The sequence below is a fragment of the Macaca thibetana genome, chromosome 14 (genome assembly GCF_024542745.1).
Source record: "Macaca thibetana thibetana isolate TM-01 chromosome 14, ASM2454274v1, whole genome shotgun sequence".
Taxonomy (NCBI): domain Eukaryota; kingdom Metazoa; phylum Chordata; class Mammalia; order Primates; family Cercopithecidae; genus Macaca; species Macaca thibetana.
Window position 1 is genome coordinate 105,274,242 of NC_065591.1, and position 27,255 is coordinate 105,301,496.

Sequence of the window (27,255 nt, forward strand, 5' to 3'; positions counted from 1 at the left end):
GTTAGTGTAGGTCTCTTTCTTTACAGCCTTGACACTCTGGATGTCGCATCTAAATCACTTGCTGGAGGAGCATTCCAGCCTGCCTTAATAATGTGGAGGCCTTCAGGGATGAGCAGAAGACAGTGCGTGCTGCTGTCTTATTACAGTGAGCACGCGTGTTTGCGGGGGCGGGGCTTGATGACAGTCGCACTTTGTGCAGTGCAGTGGGCAGGCACCCGGAGATAGAGAGGTAAGGACTCCATTCCAGCCTTTGAGGAATTTACCATCTAGGGAATGAAACAGGCCTGTAAATAAGCAATGACAACACAACTCAATATTGTATGTTAGAGAAATACAGACGAGAGGGCCCTGGCCAGGCAGGTGAAAGAGTGTAGGAAAGAAAATCGGGGAAGCCTCCCTGGAAGAAGTGAAGCCTGGGCTCCGTTTTAAAAGTTGAATAGGAGTCAACCTTATAGGTTAAGGGCTGGAGCATTCCGGCAGAGAAAACAACACAACATGATAGAAGGTTCCAGGTGGCACACTGGGTGCAGAGGAACAACAGTTGTCCACAGATTCATTTTCTTTCTTATTGCCTGTAACCTCCACCCATTTCATCTCTCTCGTCGACATCTTTATACCCACTTGCCACCCTCTCTTCACCTTTCTTCTTTTTCTTCCATTCTCTGTAGATATGGAGAGGAATGGGTTCTATGAACCACGGAGGGAGCAGAAGACAACAGCAGGATAAGAAGACCTACACTGGAGGTGTGTACTGGGTGGTGGCAGCAGCCCCTCCCCTCCCAGCCTCAACTGAGGGCACCACTTCTGCTGCAGCCCTTCCAGGACAGTGCTCAGCCCCACATCCCTGTGCCTCATTACCACCTCCCCTACTCTCTCATAAAGACTGTTCCTTTCAGGTGCCCACCAGCCATTTATGCTCACTCTATCTCTCTTTATCACTGTCATCTATACATTCCTGGTCACTTCCCCTCTCTCACTGCCTTTGGCACCCAGGTCACTGTCTTCCACTCTAACCCAAGTTGTGCCATGAACTCAGGAAGTGAAATCAGCTTCCAACAGCTTGGCCTCTTGATGCCTGGCCTCCTACTCCCCAAGCACACCCTCCACGTTAGTCACCGGCTCCTACAATTGCATCCTGAGCACTGAGATCACCAGGGGTGTTCCTCTCTGAGGTTAGAAATTTAGTTGCTCCACTGTATGACCACAATTGCCTCTGCAACCTAGCTCAAGTTCTCAATGATTCTAAGTATACCAGTTCTCTGATTTCATCAGTACCATCAGTCCACCGATTCTATCAGCCTATCTTCCCTTCCCTTTCAATCTGGCTTAGGTTTCTGGCCCAATACGCATACACTTTTACCAATATCCCTAATTCCCTTGCTTTATTGTTCTTAAATCATCCTTGGCTTCTCTCTTCCCCTTATCCTCCATAGCCCATCAATCACTGAGTTCTGGCGAATTTAAGATACATTTTCAGGTCTTTCAAGTCTTCCTACCTCCACTGCTCCTCCCTAGTCCAGGCTGCCAGCATTGCCGGCCTGAACAACTGCAAACTCCTAGGTACTCTGTTTCCAGTCTTGAATCTTCTGTAATCAGTTCCCCCACATGGCAGCCTCTGTGATTTTTTTTGTTTTGTTTTGAGACAGAGTCTCACTGTGTTGCCCATGCTGGAGTGCAGTGGCGTGATCTCAGCTCACTGCACCATCTGCTTCCTGGGTTCAAGTAATTCCCGTGCCTCAGCCACCCCAGTAGCTGGGATTACAGGTGTGAGCCACCACATCTGGCTAAGTTTTGTAGTAGAGATGAGCTTTTGCCATGTTAGCCAGGCTAGTCTCAAACTCCTGGCCTCAAGTGATCTGCCTATCTTGGCCTCCCAAGGTGCTGGGATTACAGGCATGAGCCACCATGGCTGGCCAGTTTTTGTTGTTGTTTATTTGTTTTACTGCAAATTGAATCACTGGAGTTGTTCCTGTGCTTAAAACCCAATCCTTCAAGATGGCCTCTTGTTTCCCTCAGGATGGAATCCAGTCTCCTTCATAACACTTCAGGGTTCATAGTCTGGCCCCTGCCTATGCCTTTGGCCTTACCTTGTACCATCTTCACTTCAAATTCCGTTCTTTAGCCACTGAGTTTCTTCAAAACTCCATGGTCTAACCTGAGCCAGGTGTGGAGGAAAAAGCCTGGGCAGAAGTGAGTTCTAGTCCAGCTCTCCTACTTCCCTGCTGTGTAACATTGGGTTCTTCCAAGTATAACACTCTATGCCAATTCATACCTGGTCTAATGTTCTCATCTGCAGTGGTGTCTTTCTTCCCTCCAGAAGAGAGAATATAAAATTTGGAGCACAGTTTGGGAAGGGTTCTATGGACATTTCTATCCTCACTGATAATTATGGTAAGGATAATGATAGTGAATGCTCACTGACAGCTTACTATGCATCAGGTACCGAGGCAAGCACTCTATGTGCATGACTCATTTACTTTGCACAAAACCCAATCGGGGAAGTACATGGTCATCCTATTTTATGAAGAGATAAACAACTGCATCTCAAAGGGGTTATAGTAACTTGGTAGAGGTCACATAGCTCATGACTGATAGAACAAAGATCTGATCATGCATTAGCCTGGCTTCTGAGTGCTCTGAACCACTTTGTTAAACTAAATAACTAGAGGGAAAGGGGATGCATAGCCCACTTCTTAAAAGTGCTTTGTGGAAAGATAGGTTCAAACTGTTGCTGCTTTTGGAGGGTCTTGGGTGGAATTATGCTTATCTGTACCTTTTAAAGTAAGGACTAGTCCAATTCCCCAAACTCTAAACATAGAAATCACCAAAGCACTAAAGGCATCCCTCAATAACAGCTCTTTTCTATCTTCAGGTCCCCAGGCTGACCTGAACAAACACACCTGTGTATGTTTCCTCAACAGCCCCTGCCCCAGTACCTTTTTCTTCATGTGTGTGTCTGATTGAAGTAGGCTCCAACCATCCAATATTCCCCAACTTCCATGCCCTGTGACAACTGTAAAAAATTTCCATCCAACCTATAATGTCATCATGGCTGAGGGCAGCCAGATAGTGCAGGTTAAGGATGAAAGAGAGAAGGCATGAAGTATCTTGCTGACCTATGAGATACCTCTAGTGGGGGATGCCTCAGACACTGCTGCTCTTGTTGAGCTGCAAGCAAAGTAGAGGGAGAGTGTCGCTATGGGGAAGTAAGCTGTCTCGCACCTACCCATCACTTACCCACTCACCCACTCTCACTTAACAATTTAAGTAACTACCAAGTGCCTAGCACCATTTTAGGTTATAATAGATTTTAGAGAAGCATGAGACAAATTCTTTGCTTCAAGGAGCTCACAGTCTGATGGAGAAGACAAGAAATGCACAATTGAGAGATTAGCATTAAGCATTAAGTTGGCTCCTCACAGAAGACAGGCCACAAGGGAGATTTTGTGTCATTGGTCACCATATGACTCTAGAGGGATCCCAGACCTTCAACTATACATATTACTAAAGAAAAATCGTGTATGGAAACATGGATCCACTGTGTTGTGGGGGTGGGGCTGACATCCTCTGCCTGGGACCCTGGAAGCTAGTTTCTGCTTGTCAACACACTTCTCTTATTGACCCTGCCATAAATGAGTGAAAGAGTTGAAAGGGCTGAGTCCATAAAAGGGTGAACCAAGGAAGATGACCCAGGAACAGAATACCTACAGTGCCTTCTGAAATCTTCTACCATAGCTAAACGGTGAACATTTGTAGCTGGCCAGAAATAGATGCACATCAATTACAAAAGAGTCCTCCCCAACAAGGGATTCATAGACCAACAAAAAGGCCAACAAGAGGGATTTCTTTAAGGATTGGAGAATCTCAGGGCCAGAAGCTGTTGTGTTCCATCCTCCTTTCTCAGGCAGGACCATACTTCATCTAAAAACATGATAGCATTTTCTCCTGCCATTAATGACTCCAGAAGCTGCAGAACACATGTTCTGCCAGCTTTGGGGGTCTGCTCATGTGAAGTTCTTTGGCCCTCTCAATCCGGGAAAAGAAAAAAAGTCACCTTGTCCTTGTACACCAGTACATTCTCCTTATTTTTTGTTTTTAATAAAAAGTGGCCTGTGCCAGAGTGCAACATACCATGTGACATTGCCAATCAGGAAGGCTCCAACCATGAGATAGCAGACAAAGAGCCCAGGAAACCAGGAAGAAAAATCAGGCCATGAAAAGCCATCACCAGGATAACTGATGCCTCTTCCTAGCTCATGTGGGGTAAGATGGAAATGAATTCAGCTGCACCTAAATCAAAGGGATGACAAGCAATTCAAACCCCTATCTCGCTCAAAATGAGCAAGAGCTGCTGACAGGTGAAAGCCAAAGAATTTTGATGCAGATAAGTGTAGAGTGTGAGAAAGAAGTATATCCTCGAATTTTGTGAACGTTTTGGAAACATGATTTCAGAAATGTAAAATCAGGTGCTGAGTTACTGCAAAAGGACAACAGCTCAAAGGGTTGTTTCTTACTTAAGCATCTTAATAATAAAAATAACAATCATTATAGCTAACATTTAAAGAGTGCTCACTTTTCGCAGGGACTCTTTCAAATGTCTTGTCTCTATTACCTTAATTAATTACTGTGACCCAATTAGGTTGGTATTAACATCCACTTACAGGTGAGAACCCCCAGGTGATAGAGGTTAATTAACTTGCTCATGGTCACATAGCTAGTAATTGTTAGAGTCAGAATTCAAATCCTGGAAGTCTAATAATTCCAGAGCCCACAGGTTTAGCTACCATATGGTGTTGTTTCTAAAGGGTTTAAATACGTGACTAAATATTGATATATGTCATTCATAAAACTCACTGTGAGGCTCAACAACAGAGGAATCTTCTCACTTATTATGAGGTGAACACGGTTATTAGTCCGTTATTTGTGCCTGAAATAACTGATGCACAGGTTAAGTGCCCTGCCCAGGGACATCCAGGCCTCACCTGCCTCTGTCTACCAGAAAAGCACTGATCAGTTTTTTGTTTGTTGTTTGTTTGTTTTTTGAGATGGAGTCTCGCTCTGTCACCCAGGTTGGAGTGCAGTGGCACAATACTGGCTCACTGCAACCTCTGCCTCCCAGGTTCAAGCAATTCTCCCGCCTCAGCCGCCTGAGTAGCTGAGACTACAGGTGCATGCTGCCACCCCCTAATTTTTTTGTGTGTTTTAGTAGAGACGGGGTTTCACTGTGTTGCCCAGGCTGGTCGTGAACTCCTGAACTCAGGCAATCTGCCCACCTCAGCCTCCCAAAGGGCTGGGATTATAGGCGTGAGCCAGCGCGTCTGGCTGATCAGCTCATTTTTTAAAGGCAGCTCTCATGAGTCACTCCTGTGTCTGTGCAAGATCCCAGGCCATCCTGCCTTCATCTTTCTGTAAAATGCAGAAGCTTAGTCTTGGAGATATAACAAGTTTTCCTTCTATGGTAATAAGAAGGCAACCCCAAAGACCCAATTGTTGGCAGAAGTCTGGCTTTCATCCTTTGGACAGTTCAGTTCACCTCAAAGAGATGTGGGACAGAAGGTAATGTCATCACAATTGCAGAAGAGCTTGACAAATCATCCGTCCACACCTCCTCCCAGCTCCTCCCCCAGGTTGGAAGGTTTAGCTGACCCTGCCTCCTTCCTGCTCCTGCCGCCCTCCCTGCTTCTCCCACTGCTTGCTGAGGTTTATGCCCAGTGCATTTCATCCAAAGGGGCCCAGATCCAGGTACAGAACACTTCCTCACTGGTTCTCAAATTTAAGAATCCCGAGGAGTTATTTCATTCATCCTTCTCCATCTGCTGTCTCCCTCTTCACTTCCCTAGTATCATACACAAAGATTACTGCCCTTTCAGTTCACTAAAGAATTATCTGCTTATCCCTGTTCTCCTTTTCTTGTTCTTTATGTCACTTACATATCAGAGAGGGCTGTTGCTGTAGCCTTAAACGGTCTGGTTTTGAATCTCTGTCTCACAAATGAAACGTGTGACCTTGTGCAAGCCACTTACCTTTCTAAGCCCATGCTTCTTCCTCTGCAAAATGGTATAATAAGCGTTACTCTGAGGCAGGAGGATCGTTTGAAGCCAGGAGTTCAAGACCAGACTGGACAACAAAGCAAGACCCTGTATCTGCAAAAAAGTCTTTAAAAAATTAGCTGGGCATGGTGGCATGCAACTGTACTCCCAGCTGCTCAGGAGGCTGAAGCAGGAGGATCCCTTGAGCCCAGGAGTTCAAGGCTGCAGTGAGCTATGATTGCACCACTGCACTCCAGCCTGGGTGACAGAGCAAGATCTCTCTCTAAAAAATGAAAATAAATAAATAAATAAATAAATAAATAAACAAACAAAAAATGTAAAAAACAAGGGTTCCTATTTCACAGAGTTGTTGCAGGCTTGGGAGTTTAAAAGAGGAACCTACATCAAGTGCTGAACACAGTGCCTTGCAAACAGTAAGTGCACAATAAATGCTGGCTGTTAGGATGATGAGGCCAGCAAAGGAGGGACTGGTGAACAGGACCACTTCTCATTCTAGGGAAGCCTGGTACTAAGCCACTTTCCCAGATCAAGAGATCCTGAGAGTTGCTAGTGATGGCGCTGCCTGGGGTAGCACGTAGGAGAGGAGGCAATGATGTAGCATGTAACAAAAATAATTTCATTTTTAATGTCTTTCTCCTGCTGGGCCACTTAGAACCCAAACAACAACAACAAGGAGGGGGTGGAAACAAGAAGGGCAGGGACGTTCTGAAGGAGACTAATAACAAACGAACAGGCCCCCAGGACTCCCTTTGGCTCCCAGACATCTGCAGGGGATTATGGTTGGGGCCACAGCTGCAGCTCTCTGCTGAGCCACAGCTTCTGGAAGGCAGGACTGCCCAGGAGCCTGTGGATGGGGCTCCTGGGAGCCAGGTCTGCCTGTCTTCCCTTACCACCCTGTCTGGAAGCAAGCTGACATTACCTAGAGGGCTGCAGGGGAAACCAGAGGTGGTCCCTCTTTCCCCTCCCTGTCCCTTCAGACAGCAAAGAATTTCCTCGTCTCCTCCTGGAAAAAGTAAAAATCCTTACAGGTGACATCAGATTATGACAAAATTGCCCAAACTACACTAAGCTGATGCCTAGATTCAATACATATTTAACATCAGCCTCTTTCAGGGCCTCCTAAGAGTCTACTTCTCCTCTGCTCTCACCTCTGTACACTGCCCCATACTCTCCCAAATGCTCCTAGCAGCTTTCAGGCCTCTGAGTTCGAAGCACTGCAGCAGCAGTTTCTTCTATCCAGGGGAAGAGGGAGGCCTCAGACCCCAGTGTGTCATCTCTGGCTCCTCCCTATACACTGGAGCCACACTGGAGGGTCATTGATCCCTCTGCAGCGAAACACTCTCATGTATCCTAGGGAGAGAAGAGGCTGCGCCTTCCAAGGGCATCCCAGCTGCCAAGGGTGTTGACTTAACCCATTTACCAGATTAAGGTGAAAGGAAAAAGAAAAGAAAAATCTGCAATTCTGAGGGCAAATTTCTCTCCTTTCTCTGAACCCAAATCAAAGCAAACCAAGTGGCTGAGTCTTATAGTTTTATTACTCCTCCATCCCCATGTACTGACACTATAATCAAGCTATTTTCCAAGCCTATGCATTTAGATAATATGATTTTATTGTTAAAAAATAAGAAAGTTTTGCATCCATTTTAGTACAGAGGAAATAAATCTTCAATTACATTGGTGATGGGAACAGGTGAGAGGCAAAAGTATATTAATATTAGATTCCAACACCATTAGAGTAATTTAAAAGGCCAGAGTTAACATTAGTCTACGGCTCAAATTGGTAAATAAGCAATTTGCACATCCTTAGTGGCTCCATGGTATATTTTGGAGAGCAGAAGGGCTTATACCTAATTCCAAGGTCCTCCCAGGGCCACAAAATGCCTTACTGGAGGTGAGAGGAGGGAACATGGTGCCGGAGTTTAGCTAAGTAAGAGGCTACCTACAAAGGAGGCTGCCTGCTGAGAAGTTGAATCAACCTGTGTCCTTTCTGCTGCCCATGGTTTCCAAGTGTTTCCTATATGCAGGATGCTCCTCTGCTAAGTAGAATACCTGATAGGATGGAGAAGCTTCGGTTGCTAACTCCAATCCTGGTGTCCAGAAAGTGGAAAATTTACACACTTCTATTTAGGATAATGTTAATAAAAGAAGAAAGACCACTGTATTTGTGGACTAAGGAAACAGCTTCCCTGTTTGGAGTCAGGGGCATCCAGCATGACCTCTGAGGAGCCCAAGAAGATAATCTAAGAATCGAAAGTCTTGTAAACTATATCCCAGGAAAATGCAAATGACTGGGCTGCTGTTCTAAGCTATTTTCAAGACCTCAACTCTTAGGTAACTGTAACCTGCTGATGTACAACCTGATTCTGGGAGATATTGCAAATATGGCTTAGGGTTCTGGCATTATAAAACCTCAACTTGATTCTCCTCCCTTCCTAGGTGTTGAAGCACCTTCACTGCTGGAGATTCATAGGTATTAAGCCACAAAGGAGGGAGAAGTGATGGGTGCCAACACAGGATTGGCTCAAGGGAGTCTCATCATATCTGTCTCTCCTGGGCGATGTGCTCACATGTGTGCATGCACATGTATGCAAACACACACAAAGACACACACATATACACAGTGCTATCTTCACAGTCACACTTTTTCCTTAACACTAAAATGTAACTTTTACTTGCAGGGGAGATGGAAACCACTCTCTCCAGGCAGAGTCCCCACATCTTTCCCCTTACACTTGTTTATTCAGAGAATGGTGACCCCAGACCTGTCTGGCTTCAGCAGGACAATCTCAGGAGTATATGAGGCCATATTTCTAATGACCCTAAGTTCCCATTTGTTTCCCATAGTATAAAAGAAAGAACAGAAGGGTTCTCTCAATTTCAGATTCTCCTATATCATTCTCAAGATAATTGCATTTTCTAGACAGAAATAATCTACCCTTGTAGGTGAAGGTACAAGACTGACTAGCCCACAAGCATCATTACTAGCCTTTTTACCCCTACAAGCCTCCTTGCTTATGGAGCACAAGAACCAAATCAATACAGTCAATATGTCACTTCCAGCAGGGCATGAGTGGCTACAAGCCTTGGGGAGCATGACGTGCTACTAGGCTGAACTAATCACTCCTTGGCATTTCAGGAGCACTTAGGTTAACAGATCACAGCACATGCATAATGAAAGACAATAACTCACCCAGAGGGGAGGGCAGGAGGGAAACACTGAGTTGACCCCCAGAGAGGGACAGTTAGTATTTACATAAGTCAACCTGAAGCCATATTGGTGATTCCTTAAAAGGGCCAAAAATTTTAGAAAGAAGAAAAGCCCATGAAGATACTGGGGGAGAGGAGATTGGATTGCATCCTTACTTTCAGTAAAGAGATTTAATCAGGGGGATGGTCCTTCTACCAAGAGTCTCACGCTTGAAGAATTTAACAAGTATAACAGCAGGAGACAAAGGGTGAGATTAAATACCTTAATTTTATAAATTTCAAATGTATGAAATTTAGGAATATATTAGATATCACCAAATGGTTGCCGAGGAATATGATTCTTTTAACTCTTAAAAACGCATTTTTTGTATCTTCAAGGGATTTTCTCAGATAGAATACCTGCTACCAAGTTTATGTAAAATAAACTTGCTTTCCATTTTCAAAATAAAATAAATGTATACAGACTCTCTAAGGAGTCTCAACTTTTGGGGAGGTAATTTGCTAATTCAGTGTACCTATGAATCACCCAGAAACATTGTTAAAATACAAATTTCCTGGGCCTCAGCTTGAGATTCTCATTCAGCAGTTTTTCAAGGAAGAAGCAAAAATATGCGTTTTTAACCAGCTTCTCAGGGAATTCATTAAAAAAAAAAAAAAAAAAAACCTTAGAGAAATGCTACCCAGACTTCTACAACAAATCAGAACCTCTCCATTTTCTGGGCACCTCAGGCTGTGCAGGGAAGGTAGAAGGAACTCAATGATCTTTAAGAGCTGGGACTACCCTGGCCCTCCCAAACCACTTCCCTGTCAGATGTCTGCATTCAGAGATGGCATCAAAAACCCCTGCAAACAAATAATTCAGGAATTTTGAACACTAGGGAGGGAAGTCCAAGGCAGGGACTGGAACCTAGGAAACCAGCTTGCTGATTTTCTTGAAACTGGTCACGCTGACCAGTCTCTCTATCTGCCCACCCTCATCAAACAGCTGCATGGGGGAAAGACGATAAGTATGATTTCTTTTTCAAGTGGTCCTAATGCTGCAGGATGAATCAGAGATAAGCATGCATATTTGCATTTGAAGCAGGGTGGGAGTGGGGAGAATCATTGAACATCTAGCTCCCTAAGGAGGAGCAAAGATTAGCCTAAAAGGTTTGTAGCCTGGTCAAAATCCAGAAAGGCTTGGATCTGCAGAAGGATCTGGAGAGGGATCCACAAAGTGCCTCGCACCTCACTCCATCACCCCCTCACCCAACCTCAGGAGCCCCAGAACGAAAAGTAGTGGGGTGCCAGGTGGGGCAACAGTGACTTGCTCAGACAGCTTCCTTGTGGCTGAGAGCAAGTGCCTGTCCCCACGGAGCTGCAGTGCTGTGACTTGTGTCCATGGTGAAGCCTGTTATGTAGACGCACACGCACCCTCTTACCTCTACTCTTCAAGAGGAAGCGCTCAAGGGCTGCCCGCCTCAGACAGGTACAGGAACGCGCTCTGTCTGGTGCTTAGAGCTGCCTCTTGTTTCCGCATACCACCCTAGAGGGGCTCTCGGTCCATCAGAGAGCCGGGCCGAGAGCCGGGTGGTCACCCTCCGCTACTGCCGCCACCGTCGCCTGCACTCCTGGGTCGAAACGGGTCTGGCACCCAAGCCTCCCTCCCCGATTAGGTGTCAATCCGAGAAGACGAAGGAGAGCGAAAGTTCAGGACCAAGGACAGCGGCAACCTGGGCGCGGGAGAATCCAGCCAGAAACTGCCTCTCCCCCATCCTTAGCTTCTGCCTTAGAAACTGAAAAGGGTCAGGTCGCACCAACACATAGTTGCCAAAAACAGCCCTTCTTCCTCCGGAAGAAGTCGGAAACTCTGGCCGCGAGCCCCGAGTCTCGCGCTTGGGTGCTGGGGGAAGTGCCCTTCCGAGATTGTGGGAAGCGGCCACCCTCCGATGCCGCGGCTCGGCCGTGCTGCCCTGGGCGCCCCGCGGGGAGGCTGCCCCAGCTGCGCCCGCTCGTGCCCGGGGAGAGGATTCCCTTCTAGGTGGCGAGGAGGCCACTGAGAAGGAGGGAGAGGGGATAGGCGCCGCGGACTCCGGACGCCCTCCGCCCCCGCCCGACGGGGAGCCCGTGCAGAGCCGGACCCCAGGCGGGCGCTCCCAAGCAGGCGGCCGGGAGTGGCGGCACAAACTTCTGGTCCCGGCCGCGCTGCCCTTGGAGCTCCCTCCTCCTCTCCCCGTGACCCTGAGTCTCCCGCCGCTCTATCCGGCCGGTGCTTACCTTCAAGCCATAGGGCGCCCCGGGGCAGAGACGGCGCCGGCTGCTCGAGGCTTCCAGCTCCCGCCGCATCCACGCGCGGCCGCCCCTCCGGCAGCCGTCCGGGGCCGCCACTCTCCTCGGCGGGTCCCTGGCTCCCGGCCCCGCCGCGCCGTTCAGAGCCCCGGCGGGCAGCCGCTCGGCCGGCTCTGGCCCGCGGGGAGCAGTGGACGGGCCGCGGCGGGGCGGGGCGGGGCGGGGCCGGGCGCGGAGCGGGCGGGCAGGAGGGAGCGCGGGGACGGCGCGGAGGCGGCGCGGTGCGCGCGGGAGGCTGCCGGCTCGGCACTGAAGCTGGACAGCTCCGCGGCACCCGAGCGCTGGGAGCACGGGGAGCGCGGGGGGGAGGTGCCCGGGGCCCCGCCCCTGACACAGGCCCCGCCCCCGCCCCCCACCGAACAAGCTGTGACTCCTCGGCGCTCCCCGGCCTGGGGCGGGTAGGAGGGGTTGGGGGATTCCGCCATCCCTTGTTTTGAGGCGGGAACGCAACCCTCGACCGCCCACTGCGCTCCCACCCACAATAACACGCTGTGATTGCAGGCTGGGTCCTCACCGTCTGCTCGCCAGTCTTCTCCTTTGAGGACTCGGAAGCCAAGGGTTGCGGGAGGCACCACCCATCCAGCAAGTCAGGCAAGGAGAGGAGGTGTCGGAAGAGGTCCGCATCCGTTTTCTGACTTCAGGTCTTGTAATCTATGTAGTCAGTTCCATTGCTGGACTCATCCAAAGGAAAAAGCCTGTTTGGAGTTGACCTGAGATGGAAATGCAAAAGGAGGCCTCAGGGGTTCCAGCTCACCTCTGACTCCAAACTGAGGTGTGTGAAGCAGGGAGTGGGGAGAGGGAGAAAGAGATAGAGTGGTGAAGGGTGTTCCACTGCTACCCTGCCCACTGTCATTCGGGCTGCAGAGGAACCTCGTTCTTCTCCCCTTTTCTTCCTCTCTCCATCTTTTCTTTCTTTCTTTCTTTCTTTCTTTCTTTCTTTCTTTCTTTCTTTCTTTCTTTCTTTCTTTCTTTCTTTCTTCTTCCTTCCTTCCTTCCTTCCTTCCTCTTTCTTTCTTTCCTTCTTTTCTCTTTCTTTCTTTCTTTCTTTCTTTCTTTCTTTCTTTCTTTCTTTCTTTCTTTCTTTCTTTCTTTCTTTCTTTCTTTCTTTCTTTCTTTCTTTCTTCTTTCTTTTCTTCTGCAGCAATTAGTTACCAACTGTCCTCAATTTGCCAGACTCTATGTCAGATTCAGAAGTCACAGACAGAAAGAAAACCAGGCCCCTGATCCCGCACCCTGCCAATCCAGAGAGGAGACCCCCAGGGAAATAACTGAGGCTTAAACAGGTGCTGTGAAGCACAAAAAAGCAAGACTTCACAGGAACCGGGCATTGAAGGAGCAACACCAGTTACCAAGGGGAGAAGATGGCACAGCACTCCAGGGAGAGGGAAGAGCAGGGGCAGCAGACTGACTCTGCAGAGCAGGGAGTCGGCCCTGCATGGCTGGAGTTGAGCCATCCTGGGCCACAAGGACTAACTTCATCTCAGCATTTCCTCCAATGACACACACAATTACAGAAAGTGAGGGCTGGAAAGGACCTTAGCATTCATCTAATTCCTTCTCACCTCAGAAGGGAGAACTGAGTCCCAGAGACATGGAGTGCCCTTTCAAATCCCACGGAGTCTAGCACTGAACCGTCGCCCTCTCCAGAGCCACAAAACAGCACCTCTCTCAAACGCAGCCATCTCTGGAGGCACTGGGGCAGAGGAAGCTGTGGGCTCCCACCTCACCCCACCATGACTCTTCCTGCCCCTGGATCTTGCTGATCTGGACTGGCCTCCACTTGCCTGCAGGCTCTATAGGGAGATATTACATCAATAGGAGTCCTAGAATATTGCCATACTTGCCTTTAAGGGATCAGACATTACAGATATGGTTGCCATCCCAGTGTTTCCCTTGTATATCCTTGGGCCATTCTCTCCTAGGTTTAATCCACTTAAGGGGATACTTGGTACCTCCCAACTCAGCTCCTCTACATAGGTTCAGGGATGGGTCAGACTAGCCAGAGCACCTGGATTGGTGTTCTGCCTTGGTCACCTACCCGTTGTGTGGGCTTGCCCAAATTGTCTGATCTCGCGAAGCCTCAGTTTCTCCATTTTTAAGTGGGAACTAAAAATAACGATCTCTCTGGGCTTTACTGAGAAAAATAGATGAGGACATGTTAGACAATGGTAATATGGGCCATCCCTGGCTGCTCTGGGGTGGGGAGGGGAGCCTTGTTCATCAGGAGGCAGAAGCAGGAAGAAGATGAGCTCCATAAGATGCACCCACCCAAGGACACTGTAGCTCTGTGCTGCTTTTTTTGCCCCAATCTTACATGGTTGCATGGATTTCATGCTGGCTGTAAGTGAGACGGATGGATCTTTTAGTTTTCAATTAGCAAACGCCTCACTCTTTAAACAAGCGGCGCAGCAAACAGATGCACTGTGTGATTGATGACAGGGAACATCTGCAGCCAAGCAGCGGCTGCACCAGAAGCTCCCAGCTTCCTGGGCTAGCAGGGCCCTCTGGAGGTCATTTGGTGCCTCCCCCTGCCTCTAGGCAGGAGTGTGCCCAGTCCAAGTGGGCGGTGTGGGGGCAGGGTGTCCCTTTGCCTTATAGCTTTCCTGAAAAAGGATCTACAGCAGCCTCTTTGAATTCCTTACCTCCTCGGAGTCAGGAAGTTCCACCTGATATACCTCCTAAATCTTTCATTTATTTCTATCCTTTTCATTGTTGAAAATTGTAAGGAAATGAGTAGTAATGGATATTAGGGGTTCTCTTAGTCCATCTGGGATGCTGTTAATATAACAAAATACCATAAACCGTGTGGCTTACAAACAGAATTTATTTCTCACAGTTCTGGAGGCTGGGAAGTCCAATATTAAGGTGCTGGCAGAGTTGGCATCTGGCGAAATCCAGCTTTCTGTTTCATAGATGGCACTTTCTCACTGTGTCACACACGGTGGATAGGGGTGAATGAGTGCCCTTGGGCCTCTTTTACAAGAGCACTCATCCATCCCATTTATAAGGGTTCTGTCTCCTTCTGTCCTCATGGCTTCATCACTGCCCAAAGGCCTCACTTTCCTTTTTTTTTTTTTTTTTTTTTTTGATGGAGTTTTGCTCTTGTTGCCCAGGCTGGAGTGCAATAGTGCGATCTTGGCTCACCACAACCTCCGCCTCCCGGGTTCAAGCAATTCTTCTGCCTCAGTCTCCCGAGTAGCTGGGATTACAGGTATGTGCCACCATGCCCAGATAATTTTGTATTTTTAGTAGAGATGGGGTTTCTCCATGTTGCTCAAGCTGGTTTCGAACTCCTGACCTCAGGTGATCCACCTGCCTCAGCTTCTCAAAGTGCTGGGATTACAGGCTCACTTTCTAATTTTATAATCCTGGGGCTTAGGATTTCAACATATGAATTTGGGGGGACAAAGACATTCAGGCAAGGCTAGGAGACGGGTAAGGGACAGATGGGGATTTTGTTGGCCCATTGTAATGAGGAAACAAAGGAGGATGCCAACAGAGAATAGAGAGAGCTAGAACTTCCTCCTGTGCTCCAAGAACTGCTCACTGCAGCTTGGAAAGGGAGGTCCCTTGCTGATCTTCTTCAAACTGATGTACCCCCAGAGAGAACAGACTGTCACTGTCCCCTTCTAAAAATCATCTCACAGAAAACAAGGGAAATCTGAAAGGTGGGGAAGGCAGAGCAGGGTCATGTCAGTAGCAACACTGGAGTCACACAGAAGTTTGTTCCCATCTAAACTCCACAACCTTGGGAAATTCTGAATGGCTCTGGGGCTCAGTTTCCTGGATTGTGAAATGGGGATAGAGAGCCACATTACAGTGCTATCATGAAGAATAAGTAGGAACGACAACCCACAGATGTTGATGTTTGTTCCATGAGTCTTCCCCCCCTTACAGAAAACTTTAACTGGAGAAGTGACACAGGAAATACAGATACCTTCTATATGGTATTACAGTTCTCCATTTCTTAACCCACTTTGCAGATAAAGACTGAGCCCCCATTTCCAAGCTCTGGGAATTTCTCTTTTCTCATCCTCTTCTTTTGTCTTAGTTCTTGTGCCATTTGCAAATGACTGGGGAGCAGTAGAACAGCAATCCATCTGGGTCAAAGGAAGTACAGGGCAAAAAAAAAAAATCATCTTTTTTGTACTTTATTGCATCCCTTGAATGCAGAAAACCTTAGAGAAGTGTGGAATTCTTGGATATTGTTGTTATTGAGGGATCCACAGCCCCATGCAGAATAATCTAGGGCAGGGGCTGACGGTAGTCGAGATGGTAGACTCCAGAGAAGGGTGGGAAGGGGAGAATCTTCTGAGAATGACAGAAGTTCAGGGCACTATCCAGCCAAGGTAGGAGAGCAGAGAGTTACCTGAGGGTTTTGACATCTGCGTGTGTAATCACCCTTAGAAAATGATTTCCTCACTGGTAGACTCTAATGGGCCTTGCCACCTCAGTGTGAAATGGACATTTATTCTTTGCTGCTTCCTATTTTGAAAGAGTAAAGAGAATACAGGGGTGACTCACTTTCAGAAATTCTATTACACAGTTCTTCAGAGTTACAGAACAGATAACTCAGAGTGCAATTATTCATATTGGAAATTTCACTGCTTGAAGGGAAGAGGTCATAAAAATATACACCTCGTTTTCACACCTATGTTCATAGCAGCATTATGCACAATAGCCAAAAGGTGAAACAAGCCATGTGTCCATCAACATGGGTAAACAAGATGTGGTATTTACATGCAAAGGAATATTATTAGGCCTTAACAAAGGAGAGAAATTCTCACACCTGCTACCACATGGAACCTCAAAGACATTGTGCCAAGTGAAATAAGCCAGTTACAAAAGGACATATACTATACGATGCCACTTATATGAGGTACCTAGAGTCAATCCACAGAGACAGAGAGTGAATTGGTGGTGGCCAGAGGCTGGAGGCAGGGACAAATGGGGACATATTTGATGGGTATGGGGTTTTGGTATGAGAACATGGAGAAAGGTCTAAAGTGGAGTGGTGGTGATGCTTACACACAATGTGAATGTACTTAATGCTACTGAACTATGCACTTAAAATGCACGGTGGCTCATGGCTGTAATCCCAGTACTTTGGGAGACCGAGGCTGGCTCTAAAGTGGAGTGGTAGCGATGCTTATACAACAATATGAATGTACTTAATGCTACTGAACTGTGCACTTAAAATGTGCAGTGGCTCATGCTTGTAATCCCAGCATTACAAGCCAAGGTAGGTGGGTGGATCTCCTGAGGTCAGGAGTTCGAGACCAGCCTGACCAACAAGGTGAAACCCTATCCCTACTAAAAATAAATAAATTAGCTGGGCATGGTGGTGGGCGCCTGTAATCCCAGCTACTTGGGAGAGTGAGGCAGGATGATCACTTGAACCGGGAGGTGGAGGTTGCAGTGAGCCGAGACCATGCCATTGCACTTCAGCCTGGGCAACAAGAGTGAAACTCTGTCAAAAAAAAAAAAAAAAAAAAAAAAAAAAAATCTTGTGTTTCAGTGGTTACTGCAGTTGCCAATCTATGTGAAAACAAAAGAAAACATCTTGTGAACTACCAAGTAAATAGGTTGGAAAGTGACTGAAGTTAGAAAACAATCTACGTGTAACTTCTGAAGTTGTATTTAGGTAAGTACAATCTACTGCCTTGAAGTTCTTCAGTCCTTTCCATAGATGATAAAGCACTTTCTTGTCTGTGATCTTATTTACCTTCCAATAGCCTTGTGATGGCAAGAATGTTGTTAATTTGGGGAGAGCACTGAGAAGGTTATGAAGATGAGAGCAGGCAATGAAACTAGGATGATGGATTTCAGGTAGTCTGCAAATGCAAGGACCATTCACCCATTCAGGTTTTGAATGGAGTTGTGCAGTTCAAAGAAAGCTCTCAATGGAGAAGAAAAACTCAGTCTCAGCTCCTTTTTTATTGAGGGTGAGTGAATAAGGAGCAACGGTATCTTTAGTCTATAACCAGCAGCACTTGGGGTTCTTCTGCTCACACCTGACCCTGTGCCTGTGTTTCCCATCTCTGAGGACCACACCATCCAACTACTCACACCCCCTCTTCCTCCAACACAATCAGGGTAGCAGTCGGGAACACAGATGTGAGAAACAAACAATTCTGATAGTTTAAGCAGAAAAGGAATTCATGGAAAATATTGTAGTATCTCACAGAATCATAGAGATTAGAGAACCAGACTTGTAAAACAGGCAGGAAAAATAAAGCTAGCTACTGTTAGACTTTCAACCAAAATCAAGCTGGAGCAACAGTCCAGTGAGAACTCAGCTATCATAGCTAAATACAGGGCACCAGATGGCATCTCCACCTTGGCTGTACCAGACACTGGCATCCCCCTGACCCTGTTATGCTGTCCCTGGAAAACTGAAAGTTGTGGCTACTGGTACCACCTCTAGGATTGATTCTCCAGTGTCCTTGCTTCTCTGATTCACTAGCTCCTCAGTCAAAATCTGAGGCAGCTGCCACTCATTGGTTGAGGTGGGCTATGAGCTGCACCTTTCAGTGGGGTGAGGGCTCTGCCTGCCACCAAGGCCCACACAGGAATTCTACAGTATAGGAAGGGGACAGAGGTGGTGCAGCGAAACGATTCACCATATTCCGGATCCAAAGGTAAAAATAAAACCGAGCTCTGCTTATTCTACTTTCTGAATGCTACACAGATCCACCCACTCACTCCACCCCCACTGTCACTACTCCAATCCAGCCATCATCCTGTCCCATGTAGATGATTATGAAGCCTTCTTGTGCTGCTGTCCTTACTCCAGCCCATGTTCCACACTGCAAAACAATGCTGCCTCTTAAACATAAACCTGATGATGTCATCCTACTTACTCCCCTTTAAAGTCTTTCCTGTTGCCTTTGAGATAAATTCTAATCATGCTAACACCACATCCATCCTTGCCTCTTTCCAGCCTCATTGCTGGTACTTTCCTCTCCCAGTGAATGAATCAATGAATGAATCAATGAGGTTTGGAAAGGATGGCAGGGATGACTTACTCGAGAGTTTCCCATATGCTAATCTTTGGATTGGATGCAATAGAAATCCCTGGGAAACTAAAAGAAAAATACAGATATTGGGGCCCAATGCCAGAACTATTACATTATAATTTAGGGGGTCAGGGTTAGCCCTCTGTATTTCTAAAAAGTCAGCCAATGATTCTGAACACCAGGCGGCGGGGGAAGCACTGAAATAATCCCTACCCATCATTTTGCATATGTGGGAGTTGAAGCCCAGAGAGGTTAAATACTCAATGCACATGAATCAAGTTTGGTGTTGTAATGAAGCAAAACTTCGAGCAAAGTTAATCTGACACATTTAGTGCTATACATAATCATTATTGTGCTACATGGTAATTAGGCATAAATAGTGGGTAAGCTATTCAGAGGGAGGACTATTATTACAGTTATAGAAACCAAGTAGTTGGGAGGGTCTTACCAGGGGGAAGGAAAGGAGCCATTGAGAAAAGTTGGGGTGTTGCTCTGAGACCCCATAGAGCCCCCCAGGTCTGTCACCTGCACTTGGACAGAGCTGATGACAGGTGGGTCTGCCCACAAAGCTGGAGAGTCAGATGGGAGCTGGGTTGCTGGGAGATGGTTCAAAGCAAGCCCTCAGTCAAGATGGGGGAAAGACAAGACAGCCCCTTTGTCCAGCCCCTTCGTCCAGTGAGGGAGGGACTGGGGTGGGTGGGAAATCCTGTGAGGAGGGAAGAAAAATCATTGCAGACCTTGAGTTTGTCTCCTGCAGGAAGGAAGTGAGGGACGAGATTTAAAAGAACCCCTTTCTCTGCCTTCTTTGAGCAGAAGCATCTTCCTCACACTTTGGGATAACCTGTTGTCTTCTGGGTACTTGTTCCAGGTCCACCTCCTGACACATGCTACTATTGTCTGAAATGCCTGACAGCCCTCTTCCCTGCATCCATACATACTTTTCCTGCTAGTCTTTCAAGGCCCCACTCACATAGTTGAGTTCCATGAGGCCTTTCCTCATTTCCCACACCCCAATATTAATAAAGACCTGTACCTCTCTGTGACATTGATTACATTGATTACATTGTCATTTGTGTTCCTGTCTTGCTTCTCAACTAACGCGTGAAATCCTACGGCTCACCTGTGTCCCTCCATGCCCCCAGCACAGAACCTGACACAAGGCAGACTCGCAACAAGTGTCTGTTAAAAGAAACCCCTGCAATTAGTTAGTCCCAATTAATAATTTGGCTCAGTGAGCAAATGTAAGGGTGGAAATTTAAGGGTGATTTTTCTGTTACACAAAACTGAGTGTGAGCTGGTTAATAGAGATTGCTTTCCAGGCTCTGGGGGTGTGAAAGTTTTGATGGAGGGAGGGATGGGGAGAAGACATCCTTTTGCTCAGCATCTGGATAGATGGGGGCTGCACAGGTGGGCCCGACTGCATGGAGTTTTTGAAAGTAGATAGATGATGCCAGATATATTGTGGATATAAGAAAGAAGAGAAGGAGAGAGGAGGTGGGAGGTAGCAGAAGAATGGCAGAAGATGGAGAGAGGGAAGAGACCAAAGCCGTAACTGGCCCTCTTTGTACTTCGATATGCTTGTGCTTTGGGCACCTCCCCTTCTCGTTTTCAGAAATAGGTTAGAAAGCGCCAGCCCACTGGTCACCCCAACCCTGTCTGCACTCCTGGTCTGTTTACACTAGAGGGAAGGGGCCCAGAATTCCCAGAGCAGAAATTTCTTTGTCCATGTTCCCAGCCTTCCCTCAGAGCCAGGAACTGACTCTTCCATTTGATTCACCTTCCCTCAGATCTACTTGTAAACGTTTTTGTGGTAATTATATGTGATCCTGTGTATGGGAACACCTTGAGAAAGACAGCCTGGGCCCTAGGAAGTACTCTGTAATTGGGGTTTGCTATTTTTAGTGATGTGCCTGACCTCTCAGGCAGGTGAGTTAGTAGGAGCTGTGAGGTAAGCCCATCTGCTTCCATGAGCATGCCCTCAGCCCTTGTGACTCTCACAGGATGCATGTGAAGCTCTCTGCCTAGGGGGATGGCCATCCCTCCTCATCCTTCCCAGCTCCCAGCAGTATCCAGCAAACCTTCCCAGAGGGGCCATCTGATCTCTTTGCCACTCAGGTTGGAAAACTGAGAAATACCTGGGTTTCCCTGAGCCCTTCAGATAATCCTATAATCACCTATAGGCAATTTCATTTTCTTATATCACGACAGTCCTAAATACAGTTTAGGGCAAATTGTTGTTCAGCCAGACAGGTGGGGAAAGCCACCCTGCCTGAGGGGCAGCAGCAGTAACACATCCCCACCATGCCAGGTGAGGTGGGCAGCGGGAGTTCTGAGCATGCTCCCTGTTGGACTCTGCAGGGGCAACTCTAGCTGTCATTCCTGCCTAGCTCAGGCCTCATCCTTTCCCACCTGGACTATTGCAATTGCCTCCTCACTGCTCTCTCCCTCTCTCTCTAGACTTACCCATTGATCCAGCTTGGGCCTAGCCTCCAGAGGGCCATCCACATGCAGACATGATCACATTGCACGTTTCTTTAAACCCGTCAAGGCTTGCCCATTGGCCACACAGTGAAGTTGGTGCCTCTGTCTGCTCCCAACCTGCCACAGCCTGCCTTCTCCACCCACATCTCCAGTCGCATCTCTCACCATGTTTTACCTCCCACCTTACAGCAATGCCTGACCTTACCATGGGCACTCACATTCATGTTTTCTTCTATCATTCCCTCTGGCTGGGATGTTATTCCCTCCTTACTTAGCCTGACTCTCACTCATCTTTCTGGAGGGACCCAGGCCTCCTTCTCCCCAGAAAGTCTCAGAAGGGGCCCCCAGAGTCCCTTGGGCACACTATCTAATCACACTTCACATTATATTGAAATTATTGATAAGGACTTTGTTATCCATCTTTAGTTTCTCAGTGCCTCACATGGTGCTAGAAACAGAGAAGATCACTTAATAAATGTTGAGCTACTGTTGTACACCAACAGCAACCAAGCTGAGAATCAAATCAAGAACTCAATCCCTTTCACGATAGCTGCAAAATATATATATATATTTATATATATGTGTATGTGTGTGTGTATATATATATATATATATACACACACACACAATACTAAGGAATATACCTAACCAAGGACATGAAAGACCTCTACAAGGAAAACATGGCTACAAAACACAGCTGAAAGAAATCATAGACAACACAAACAAATGAAAATACATCCCATGCTCATGGATTGGTAGAATCCATATTGTGAAAATGACCATACTGCGGTCTGATGTGGTGGCTCGTGCTTGTAATCCCAGCACTTTGGGAGGCTGAGGTGGGTAGATCACGAGGTCAGGAGATCGAGACCATCCTGGCTAACACGGTAAAACCCCGTCTCTACAAAAAATTAGCCGGCCATGGTGGTGGACGCCTGTTGTCCCAGCTACTTGGGAGGCTGAGGCAGGAGAATGGCGTGAACCTGGGAGGCAGAGCTTGCACTGAACCAAGGTCACGCCATTGCACTCCAGCCTGGGTGACAGAGCGAGACTCCATCTCAAAATATAAAAAAAAAAAGGAAAAAGAAAAGAAAATGACCATATTGCCAAGAGCAATCTACAGATTCAGTGCAATTCCCATCAAAATACCACCATCATTTTTCACAGTAGTAGAAAAAAAATTCTAAAATTCATATGAGACCAAAAAATAGCCCGCATAGTCAAAGCAAGACTAAGCAAAAACAAAAACAAAAACAAAACAAATCTGGAGGAATCACATTACCTGACTTTACACTATACTATTAGGCCATAGTCACCAAAACAGCATGGTACTGATATAAAAATAGGCACATAGACCAATGGAACAGAATAGAGAACCCAGAGATAAAGCCAAATATTTACAGCCAACTGATCTTTGGCAAAGCAACAAAAACATAAAGTGGGAAATGACAGTCTATACAACAATTGGTGCCGGGGTAATTGGCAAGCCACGTGCCGAAGAATGAAACTAGATCCTCATCTCTCACCTTATGCAAAAATCAGCTCAAGATGGATCAGAGACTTAAATCTAAGGCCTGAAACCATAAAGATTCTAGAAGATAACGTTGGAAAAACCTTTCTAGACATTGGCTTAGGCAAAGAGTTCATGACCAAGAACCCAGAAGCAAATGCAACAAAAGCAAAGATAAATAGATGGGACTTAATTAAACTAAAATCTTCTGCACAGCAAAAGAAATCATCAGCAGAGCTAACAGAAAATGCACATAGTGGGAGAAAATATTCACAATCTGTACATCCGACAAAGCACTAATATCCAGAATCTATAAAGAACTCAAACAAACAAACCAGCAAGAAAAAAAAAAATCCCATCAAAAAGTAGGCCAAGGACATGTATAGATAATTCTCAAAAGAAGACATACAAATGACCAACACATATATGGAAAAATACTTAACATCACTAATGATCAGGGAACTGCAAATCAAAACCACAATGTGATACCACCACACTCCTGCAAGAATGGCCATAATCAAAAAATCTAAAAATAATGGATGTTGGCGTAAATGTGGTGAAAAGGAAATACTTTTACACTGTTGGTGGGAATGTAAACTAGTACAACCACTATGGAAAATCCAGAATAGAGATTCCTTAAAGAAAATCCCCACTACTAGAAATCTACCCAGAGGAAAAGAAGTCATTATACAAAAAGGATACTTGCAAATTCATGTTTATAGCAGCACAATTTGCAATTGCAAAAATATGGAACCAACCCATGCACTCATCAATCAATGACTGGATAAAGCAAATATTATATACATATATATATGTGTGTGTGTATATATATGGTGTGTATATATATAATATATATACATAATATATATTTATTTATATATTATATATAAATAAATATAATATAATTATATATTATATATAAATAAATATATTATAATATAAAATATATTATATATAATATATATACATATAATATATATACACACACCATGGAATACTACTCAGCCATGAAAGGAAACAAAATAATGGCATTCGCAGCAACCTGAATGGAATTGGATACTATTATTCTAAGCGAAGTAACTCCAAATTGGAAAACCAAGCATCCCATGTTCTCATTCATATATGGGAGCTAAGCTAGGAGGAAGCAAAGGTGTAAGAATTGTACATTGGACTTAGGGGACCTGGGGGAAAGGATGGGGGGTAACATGGGATAAAGGACTACACATTGTGTACAGTGTACACTGTTTGAATGATGGGCACACCAAAATTTCAGATATCACCACTAAAGAACTTAATCATGTAACCAAACACCACCTATTCCCAAAAAATCCTATTGAAATAAAAAAAAAAAAGAAAATAATAGATGTTGAGCTAAATCTGTCTGCTGAAGACTCTGAATCCTCCCTGAGAGACCTCATGGCTATGCCCAACTAACCAGGTGGATGACCTATGTCCCTCCAAGTTGTACCTTCTTGGCACCACTGGCCTGTTACCTGTTGCCCAGGCTTCCACACATCAACTTCTGCCTTCCAGGCTGTCTCGCCCTCCATGCCTTACACCTCCCATCCCCTGGGGTATGCACCCTCAACATTGTGTGACCCATACTACTGGCTGCCTTCTCTTCCTGGCTGTCTGCCAGCCATGGAGTATAGATTTGCAAAACTCAAACCAGGAAATGTAGGTAGCAGCTGAACAGTGCTCAAATTCTAGATTCAAGACCACTGCCAGGGAGGAAAGCCCTGTACTGGACACCTCAGATTTGTCCTTCCAGGTCTCCTTTCTGCCCTTCACCCTGCTCACACCCTGGAAGCTGACCCATGTGGACTGAATCAAGGCCCCTTCGCACTCTGCCTTCCTGAGCACTGGGTTGGACTACGGGAAGGAAATCAGAGGGAGAGAGGAGAATGAGGTCAGGGTCAGTCTCTAGATCACTCCAGGGGGATGGCGAACCTGCAATGCTAGGCCACAGGTCACAGCTTCTGTATGCCTCTCTCTCTCCCTCTCCTTCTTCCTCCCTCCTGGTAACTACTCCTTTCTTGGCCCCTTCAGGTCCTTCAAGTTGTAATGCAGCCCCACTGTCACCAATCCTAGAATCGCCTAGGCTGCAGTGCAGTGGCACAATGGCTCACTGCAACCTCTGCCTCCTGGGTTCAAGTGATTCTCCTGCCTCAGCCTCTTGAGTAGCTGGGATCTCAGGTGCCTGCCACCATGCCCAGCTAATTTTTTTAGTTTTAGAAGAAACGAGGTTTCACCAGGTTGAACAGACTGGTCTCGAACTCCTGACCTCAGGTGATCCACCCACCTTGGCCTCCCAAAGTGCTGGGATTACAGGCCTGAGCCATCACACCCAGGCGTGGTCCTTTTTTTTTTTTCCCCCCTAAACTCCTCTCAATTGATCCTATGATTTGCATATAGCTTGCATATGATTTTCATGTCTTGCATATGATTTTCATGTGTCCTGCTGGGACTCTGACTGGTAGAGTGCCAAATAAAAAATCCAGCTATCAGGGTAGAGGTTGCTGAGAGTACGGTGAAGTAAATGAACCCAGTCATCATTATGAATGAAGATCAAGACCCTACGGAAGTTGGGATGCTCTCAAGAGGAGCATACAGAGAACTGTTCAGTGCCCAGGCCTTGCCCTATGAGAGCTTCCAATGTGAACGGAGATAGGACGCAGACCTGATGCACAGTTACACAGTCCCATGCTGCCTCCAATGAGAAACTGCTTCTCTCATCGTTGACAGCTCAGAGCAGATAATCCATGAGGTGGTCTGACTGAAAAGTTCTTTCTCAATGGAGGCAATTATGATTAGCTGGACCTTTTAGATTTTATCTGTTAGAAATGTAAACTATGAGATTCTTTAAAGAGAATTATTCGGTTGGCATTGGGAGCAGAAACTGATGCAGAGAGAGGTCAAGAGAAGGCAAGAACTATAAGCAATCATGAGTAAGTGATGTTTATGAGTAAATCAAAATTATAAATAAGCCAAAGATATGAGTAGGGTGAGGGCATTGGTCCATATCCTGTAAAGTAGATAAACACAAAGAAGCAGACATGTAGAGCAGAACACACTTCCGTGAAGATGAAAATTGACCTTAATCCCTAGAGCAACTGGAACTTTGCCCGGTTTTCCGGTTCTGGTCTCCGAAAAATCCGCCAGGATATTAGTTTCTTTTCTTCTTGCAAGGCCTGATTACTAAACACTCCCTGGCAGTCTTGACACCTGGCCATATGGTTGAGGTTTCTAATTACCTTATTTCCATGTTCTTCCTTTCAATATTCCTTCCCTTACTCCAAGCACACACACACATACACACTTACTCAAGATGATCAAGAAAGCCTCCAGTGCTTTGCATCAAAAAAGCCTAACACTACCCTAAACTGAAACCCAGTTCTGAACAGTGGTTTCCTTCCTTCTCCTTAAGACTCAGATCCACCCCTGTTGCCCAGATCTGGTGCTCTGAGCTGAGTTTCCCAACTTGCTCACGTTACCCACTAAGAGCTCTTTCTAGATCTCTCTCACCTCCATCAACTCAAAGTCAAGACCTGGAAGGGGTACATGAGGTGGCAGGACACTGGAACTCAAGAGGGACATGCAGTGCTCTACTTAACCTGGCAGAAGGAGACTTAAATCAAAGGTAACAAAAAACTTGGAAGTCGACTGACAACTGCTTTCCTGAATACCTCCCCTTCACACCGCTTGTCCTCTCTTTGGCTTCACCAGCTCCATGGCTCTTCTCATTGCCCCTAGGATGGTCAGTGCCCTCAGGACTCTCGGCATAGGCCACTCTGAACCTTCCCATCTTCCTTCTTTGGTATAGAGAGTTTCTCTTTTCCTCTTAAATCAATAAAGAAGTTGGTATTTTGAGACTTTAGAAAACTAAAGGAAAACCAAACATAGCCTAAATGGAAAATAGTGAAAAGGCCAAGCAAGACACATTCTGTTTGTCTAGCACACATTCTTTATCCCAGGGTTCCTGAAGCCTCAGCTCAGGCCACCTTGCCTGGCTCACGTTGGCTGGTATAGATTGGGATTTGTATCCACGTGGGGCCTGGCCCAGGGATTCTTGGTTTTTGCTGGAAATGGCTTCTTTGCCCCTCTCTTCCATGGACCTCCCTCCACACCTGGCTGGACTGTTCTTCAGCATGTCAGTCACTCTAGCTACTCTCAGTCCTCACCCCTGGACACTCCACCTCTCCATGTATTCCCTGGGATCTAGGCTAGTGTGTCACAGCCTTTCCCTACCAGCGAGGTTTCTAAGACTGAGAAACCCATCCTTGGCCCTGATATAAGCCTAAACATACTGACTGCCATTGTGAAAGAAGGAATCCAGCCCTTCCCCACGACTTACTCTCCTGCAGGCTCTGTGGTTCACACATCAGCAGATATTACTCCATTGAATCCTCACAACAATACTTCAGATTTCACAGATGGTGAGAAAAGCTCTGGGAACTGCTGGAAGAGGAAGAACCAGGATCCAGGCCTGGTTCCTGCGAACTCTGACCCCGATGCTTTGCCACTGATATTTTTACACAGCATCTAAGTGAGGAATGGCAAAGTGGTTTCATCTGACATGTCAGTTCTGATTGACTTAGTGGCTGCCTGTAGTGCTGTGGTGAGAAGGAGTATGAGGCCACATCTGTGCTCAGTGGGAGAG

At 46.4% G+C, this 27,255-nt stretch overlaps 2 protein-coding genes across 2 annotated transcripts in view; one reads left to right on the top strand and one right to left on the bottom strand.

The window, feature by feature from the left end:
* The window catches only part of DRD2 (dopamine receptor D2), a 67,273-nt gene extending 55,437 nt beyond the window's left edge, over positions 1–11,836 (bottom strand). The window contains exon 1 of the mRNA XM_050758088.1: positions 11,514–11,836. The gene's annotated coding sequence lies outside the window, so the exon portion shown is untranslated. The remainder of the gene's footprint in view (positions 1–11,513) is intronic.
* Positions 1–27,255, top strand: part of REXO2 (RNA exonuclease 2) — a 1,032,599-nt gene that overhangs the window by 34,906 nt on the left and 970,438 nt on the right. The window lies entirely within an intron of this gene.